Source organism: Meriones unguiculatus, chromosome 1 (genome assembly GCF_030254825.1).
Source record: "Meriones unguiculatus strain TT.TT164.6M chromosome 1, Bangor_MerUng_6.1, whole genome shotgun sequence".
Lineage (NCBI taxonomy): Eukaryota > Metazoa > Chordata > Mammalia > Rodentia > Muridae > Meriones > Meriones unguiculatus.
Genome location: NC_083349.1, coordinates 121,485,025 through 121,492,846, shown reverse-complemented (window position 1 = coordinate 121,492,846; position 7,822 = coordinate 121,485,025). Strand labels below are relative to the sequence as shown.

At 42.2% G+C, this 7,822-nt stretch overlaps 1 long non-coding RNA gene across 3 annotated transcripts in view; it reads right to left on the bottom strand.

Annotated features, from left to right (window-relative positions):
• Positions 1-738: 738 nt before the first annotated feature.
• Positions 739-7,822, bottom strand: part of LOC132646859 (uncharacterized) — a 43,314-nt gene continuing 36,230 nt past the window's right edge. The window contains exon 5 of one of the 3 annotated variants that reach the window (XR_009585199.1): positions 739-3,132. This is a non-coding gene — a long non-coding RNA (uncharacterized LOC132646859). The remainder of the gene's footprint in view (positions 3,133-7,822) is intronic. The other 2 variants (XR_009585200.1, XR_009585196.1) reach the window with 2 other exon arrangements.

Here is a 7,822-nt window from a genome sequence, read left to right as displayed (position 1 = left end):
CTTATTGCCTTGAGACAGGGTCTCTCATGGAAACCAGTGGAAGCCTGAGTACTTGGGATGTACTTATCTCTTCTTCTCAGTGCCTGAACTGCAGGCCCAGGCAGTGTGCCTGGCTTTTTACATCAGAACCAATCTCCCTAGCATAAGATGTGATGATTTGACTACTTTATCATTAAACAAGTTTTCTCTAGACAGACACGAGTGCAAGTGTGCTTATGTACATGTGTGTACACTCATGCCTAGAGGTGAATACGTAGTTCCCAGGTGAATATGTAGTCCTCATCCCATGGTGGACGAGGGGGTGACTCATAGACGTCTGCCCCTGCTCTTGACTAACAGGTGGCCAGGTGCCTTAATTTCTTGGAGTCTCAAGTTGTCCAGCTACTGCATGAAATGGTGCTGAGAAGTATCTTCGTGGAGGAGTGGCTACCATCCTTGTGTGGAGCCTCGGGCATTGCTTATGCCCTCATGCTCCAGTGGTCCTCTGTCCTTTTGGTTGTGTTTCCTCTTAGGTACAAAATGTTATCCCACCATCTAAGTGAATGTGCTTAGTGTTTACTGCCCATTTACTTCAGATACAGACGGCTCCTTCCTTCAGAGGTGTACATCCATACCCCATGAGCATCCTATTAAAAAAAAAAGTAAACACTAAATACCAAATGTGAAGGCAGAAAAAGAAATTTGAGTCTAGCCTGACCCATTACATGATATCTGACCAGGGAAATGTCGCTAATGTTTTCAAAGTTGTCCCATTATATGTTGAATGCAGTTCTTAAATCAGGGTTGGAGAGACAATAGGGACCTGAAGACGATGGCTAGGCTTCTACAGTGTATGTATGTCTACCTCACAGCAAATACAAAAGAGAGGTGCTAGGGGAAGATGACAGGGACCCAGTAGAGAATTTCTTTTTTTTTTCTTAATTCTTTATTAATTACACTTTATTCACTTTGTATCCCCCCTGTGGTTCCTTCCCTCCTCCCATCCCAATCCCTCCCTTCCTCCACCCTCTGCATGCATGCCCCTCCCCAAGTCCACTGATAGGGGAGGTCTTTTTCTTCCTTCTGATCCTAGTCAATTAGGTCTGTCAGGACTGTTTGCATTGTCCTCTTCTGTGGCCTGGTAATGCTGCTTCCCCCTCAGGGGGAGGTAATTAAAGAGCAGGCCAATCAGGTCATGTCAGGGACAGTCCTTGTTCCTATTACAATGAAACCCACTTGGATACTGAACTGCCATAAGCTACATCTGTGCAGGGGTCTTAAGTTATCTCCATGCATAGTCCTTGGTTGGAGTATCAGTCTCCGGAAAGACCCCTGTGCTCAGATTTTTTGGTTCTGTTGCTCTCCTTGTGGAGTTCGTGTCTTCTCCAGATCTACTGTTTCCCAATTTTTTCATAAGATTCCCTGCACTCTGCCTAAAGGTTGCCTATAAGTCTCAGCATCTGCATTGATAGTCTGCAGGGCAGAGCCTTTCAGAGGTCCTCTGTGTCAGGCTACTGACTTGTTCCCTCTTTTAATTGTATAAATACCAATTAGCAGCCTGGGGCAGGGACAGAAATCAAGCTTGATAAAGAGATATGTGTGAATAGGGAGCAGGGCGAGGAGGTCAGACAGGAGGAGAGGTGGTGTTTGGGGGCAAGAGCCTTTGAATGCACTGACTCTCTTCACTGGAGACATTTAGACCTAGGAGCACAGGGGACCTGTGGGTTATCCATGTAAATGGAGGCTTTTCTTCATAGGCAAACGCTTGAATAAATTCCCCCACATTCTCTACCATAGAGAGAGCTAAAGTAAGTTGGATATGGAGTTCTAGTATCTAGTGAAATGGTGAAAAGAAGAAGTGCTGGTGACAATTTACATAAAGTAATGGTGCTTTTATGTCTTCCTTTCCAAAGTTTTGAGACCACTACTAGGAAGCAGGTGAGGGAAAAGAGCTGAAGTAGCTGAAAAGGTCAGTGGCAATTTAAATTAAACACTAGCAATGTGGAAGAGTAGAGGAACATGGCTGGACCCAAGAGACTTTGGCACCCTCTGAAGGGCCCCAGGCAGCTCTACCTTCACACTCTGCAAGCTCACCATTCCCAGCCTCAGAGGGGTTCATTCCTTCAGGTGTGGCATATTGAATTTTCTGTATGACCTTATTCTCAGGTGCATTTGACTGGATCTTAGCTTAAAGGAGTAAAGATTTGTGGTTTGGAAGGCTCACACTGTAAGTGGTCATGTGCCTCCATGACAATGGGTCTGTGATGAAGCAGAACATCACAGCAGCAGTATCATGTGGCCAAGAAGAGAAGATAAACAGAAAAGAAAAGGGCCCAGGGACAGCACAAATCCTTCAAAGGCAAGCCAACTTTTTTTACTTATCCTACCTTCTACCTTCCAAAAAATACTAATATATTATGAATCCATCTATTGATTAAGTCATTATTTACATCTAAGCCCTTATGATCCCATGCCTTACCAAGTCCTATCTATGAACATTGCTTCGGAAACCAGACTTTTGACAACTGAGCCGTTGACAGGAATTTTTCATAATCAAACCAAGAATGATACCCTCCTTATAAAATCAGACCGAAAATGTTTACTACAGGCAATTCTTCATATTAATCATACTAATTAAATTCACATACACACTTATGGACCAACCATTTTCTCCTTCTATTCTCTTTCCTGCATTCTTAACCAGTTCAAATGGTACTTCCAGCTTTCTAAAGGCCAGGCTTCTTCAGATATAACTTTTGACATCTAGTATGGTCTCCTTCATTGTTCCCAACACAGTGTTCCAGCTGTTAGACTTCTCCCTTAAGTCTGAGATGTTGACATATCCCATGGACATTAGCATATTCTCAGTTCAGTGAAGAATCCAGCTGGAGAAAGTGGAAGGATGAGTGTGAATGTTGTTCAGGTTTCAGTAACTTATTCAAAACAGTAAAAGAAAAACATGTGGGGCAGAACTAGTTTAGGGATGACGGACTTATTTTTACTTGGCTTGACAGCTTGGAGGAAACATGAGCATGTTTAGAAGGTAAAATAAACCCATTAGAAAAAAAAAATCAAATGGGTCAGAGAGCCAGGAACAAACAGGGTGCCTGAGAGAAAGTCACAGGCAGGTCTTGAAGAAGGATGTCCAATATTCTGTAAAGAAAAAAAAAAAGGATCAGTCAAAGATTGCTAGAAGAAGGGGAAGAGGATAGGAATAGAGATTGAATTATTTGGATACAGAAGAACATGAGGTTTCTTTAGCTTCGGGTTCAACGTCTGCCTGGGAATTTTAGGTAGAGCTGAAAACAGGGAAGACTGGAAGGGAGGGAAAGTAGAGATGAGCACTATTTGCACTGTACACATTAGAGTATTTGATTTTCATACAATTAACCAGCTATCCTTGCAGTATTGGAAGACGTTAACTGACGTCGAAGTCAAATTGCAATTTGTGATCCATTCAGGACTTGACTAGAGATCTGTCCAACTACATCCCTCCATTTATTGTTCCTTTTTCTCTTTCCCTGGGCATCCCTGTCCTGTTCTCTCCTGCTATTAACATTTTGCTGTCATCCTTAATGAGTTTTTGTAAGGTCCACTGTACTTTGTCTTATGAGTTACCAGCCAAGGGAAGTCTTTGCTTAACTATGCAAATATCTAAGAAACATATTATTTTCTGCAATCAAAGGAAACTCTATAGACACTGTAGAGATGGTCCAGTGGATTAAGAGTGCTTGCTGTGCAAGCTTGAGCACCTGAGTTCAGATGCCCAGAGCACACAGAAAAAGCCCAGAGGGTCAGCGAGTACCTGTGATTGCAACGTTGAGAGACTGAGATGAGAAGGGACCTGGAGGGCTCAAACCCAGCCAATCTAGCCAACCAGTGAGCTCCAGATTTTGTGAGAGAAGCTGTCAGAAATGATACAGGGAGACACCTTCCGCCGACCTCTGGCTGCCACTGGTGCATGCAAAAGCAAGTTGTGCAGAGAGCTCCAGGGTGCAGCTTTCTTGTGTTCTCATCTGTGCTGGGCTGGGCTTTTGGGTGATGCAGCTGCCTTTGTGTCACTAATGCTCCTGCAAGGAACCCCGGTAAGCTCTCTGATGCACCATGCTGGACTTGAGCGTTCCTTTCTTCTGACACTGGTGCCCTAACTGAAGTAAACAGAATAGATGTTTCTCCACACCTACCCAGGAAAAGCCATGGAAGGAGAACCATGGCTGACCTATTTCTTTCTTCTTTTCCGCCCTGTAAAACTATATTGTATGACCTATGCAAAGTCCTTCAGGGAACCTGCAGTGTATCCTTGTGCCTCTTTGTTTTTTATGGGTCCTAGGCTTTTACTAACTTGTGAATAATACCTGTGAGAAACGTGTGAGTGTGCAAGCATCTCATTTCTCCTTTGCATAGTGGGGGTTCAGAGTGTGTTTGCTAAGTAAATGAATGAATCAGTCAGTCAATCAATCAAGACTGACCTTTCATTAAGTGGCCACTTATTTACTTTCCGTTTTACTTTAGAATTTGTCATGCTGGCAATTAGAATTAGAGCCTTTATAAATGTAAACCTGAAAAGCACCACATTGTTAAATAAGTTCCTTTTTTAAAAATTCTATTTCTGTGGATGCTTTGTTCTGCCCATAGAAGTTTGGGATGGAAAGTTGAATGAGCAATCAGCATGACAGCCTCTGTGATTACTCCTATAATCTTCAGTGCCTAAGTGGTGGCCTTGGGGAGACTTTGAGTATATTTCCTTATTAGGAAATCATAGTGATTTCAGGAAAGTCACAAAGGAAATGTTTCTGCTGAGAAATATCATGCTGTAACTAATGAGGGAAGGAAAAAAGTATGTGCTTTGAAATCCCACATAGTAACACTATGCCTCAGAAGGAAATTATGTCTTCAGGAAACCCTAAGCTTACACTTGGCCTGATTGAACAGAAATATCTCAAGCCATCTGTGTCTGGCCATTGAAGACATGTGACATAGCCGTGACCTGCAGCCCCATGCCTCTTGTCAGTTGCACACATGGGTTTTCAATCCTAACCAAAGGTAGGGGATTACCCCCTGTTCGATAGCAAAGAGAGCGGAGGTTCTGATGTGATAGGAGACCCATCAGAGGGCCAAGATTTGAGATATAGAGCCCATTCCCTTAGTCTAGGGTGCTCATCTTGTGAGTGATTGGTGTAAGTTACATGGTATCTAAAACACATGAGTATGTGAAAACCCTGTGGAATAATTTCCCACAAACTGTGCTAAATTGAAAGATACTGGGAAACAAATCTGCCTTTTAATTGTCCTGCTTCTAACTGTAAAGACCCCTCCAGTGCTCTTTAGAGTGTCTGTTTGCACATGACATCTGGGAAATTGATATTTCAATGAATCAGTCAAATAATTAACTCATCAGTTACTTGTCTTTATAATTTTACTAGAGTTTGAGTTTTCAAGAAATTTCTCCTGCAGTGGCTTCTATGTCTTTGTGTCACCTGGAAATGTAAAATCCTGGTGTCAAGGTTCACCAAGATCAAGGCAGGGAGATTAGACAAGGGGAACAGAACCAATGGCACATGTCAGTGCATGGCACTTCTGTTCAGCCAAGGCAGCAGGTGGGTGTTAGGACGATTGTGAACCATGGCATTCGAGAAAATAGATGAATGCTTCTTTTGTTTTTGTTGCTTTTAAGTCATCTCTTCCTATTTATCCCTGGCTGGTCTATTTATCCCTGGCTGGCCTATTTATCCCTGGCTGGCTACGTATTCTTCTTGTCCCGATCTCCTGAGTGCTGGGACTAAAGGTATCCTCCACCATAACCACTATATTACTATGTCCTTTTTGTACAACCAACTTCCTGCTTCCTCTAATGACAAGGTTATATTGAATGTTATCCTCTCCCTGGTAACTACAAACTAGAAGAGAACTGCAGAGTTCAGAGCTTTAGTTACTGGCTTCCTATCAACCCTCCTCTCATGGCCACAATTCTTTCCCTGTTATTATGCAGCCACCATTTCTAGTTACTGAAAAATGCCGAGCTCTGTTCATTGATAAAATGTATGCCATTTTGATCTCATTGACTTGCCCAACAAGTCACTGTGACTCCAGTCATTGACAATGTCCTGTTTGACTATTATTAATGCAATTAGTGTTTAAGCAAGACTGCAGTTGTGAGCTTCACCTCATGCATTCAGACAACAAGTATTAGTGCAAAGTCTGAGCATTAAAGATACAATGGTAAACAAACACACAGTTTTTTGCACTTGTGGGCTTCTCTAGCTAATAGGAAAGGCAAATATAGAGGAAGAAGTACTATTTCATATGAAACTGGTTATATTACAATTAAGTGTGTGCTATAGTGAATGCCAAGAGAATGCAGAGAGAGGCTGGCCAGATAAAAGCATATGTGTGGTCTCTGGTCTGATTTCTGTAAGTACAATTTTTTTTTTCATATCTCACAGTGACCACAGATTTATCTAGGATTGGCTCCTTGCCTGATATATCCTGGAATCTAGAGTTGAAGGGACAGTCTTTGTCTGAACACACAAGTCTCTACCTGAAATACAAAGAGGTCATGGAAAAGCATACAGCAGCCATAAGTGGTCCTTTCTACTTCCTGTTATTCTGTATTGGTCCAAATGAATCTCACACCTGAAACTCGGTTTACTCAGTGTTGTACAGAGAACAAAGCAAGGACAAGCAAGACAGACTAACTGGAAACTTTCATTTATTACGACTGTGCTATAAAGTGAATGATGTGACCCAGTAGAAAATGGAGTAGGTGATGGGTGACTATAGCACTAAAAATCTTGCACTTGACTTGAGGATCAATTACAACAATGATGAGGCTTTACCACATCCACCTATCATAAGGGTTTAGACCTCAGTCTCATCCTAATACCACCAAGAAACATCTAGAACACTCGTTTAACAACACCCTGGGCTGATGATCAAGCCAACATGAACTAAAGAGTCAAGAGAGGGTGGTGAAAAAGCAAAAGGGATGGCTCTTTATGCATTAGTCTTAACATATAGATGCTTTAAGGAAAAAAAAAAAAAACAGCCAGAGAAGCTGCTCCACATTTATTGGCAAATATAGTCATCCCCTGGAAAAGAAAGAAAAAGAAAGGAAGAAGTGAAAAGAAACACTAAGAAAAGAACATAATAATCTATATTAAAATGTCAATATTTGATACTGACATGCCAAAGTGTAGCTCATTTTATTACTTTTATCATTACGTGATTTTTATCTTGTCCACTTGTGTTTATTTTTTCAGATGATAACACTAACATTGGGAGGTTATTTCCCTGTCACAGATCCACAGCCTCTAGTATTGAGGTCACACCAATCATTTGGTATGCTTAGTCACAAACTAGCACCTGGCTGGTCTGCAACGGGCTCCAAGTGTATATCCCATTCAGCAGGACCAATCAAGATGACCAGTGGAGAGCAATGTTGAATTCATTCACAAATAAGCAGAAACAAAACCTGACCTACTTTAAGTTGTGAAGTGGGGCCCCCGAGCTTCTATTTGTGGATGAGAAGAGCTAAGGCTGCCAACGGACTCCGTTTGATCTAGACATCAGGCATTCATTGAGTAGGACAGGGCAGACACAGTCTATCTCCCTGCCTGGTGCTGCGCATTGGCAGGACCAAGGGTAGGGGCCAACAGAGTTCTGACTGAGTTCTGACATTCCCAGTTTTTCATTAATTTGACTTCAAGCTCCATTTAGCTCATGGACAGATTGGTCTTTGTTCTGGTCTGTATTTCCTCGTTCTCGTTGATAAGTAGGTTGCAGGAAGCAACATGCCATGGATAGAGCTATAAGAGCTAAATTGCTATCCAGGACAAGCAAGGTA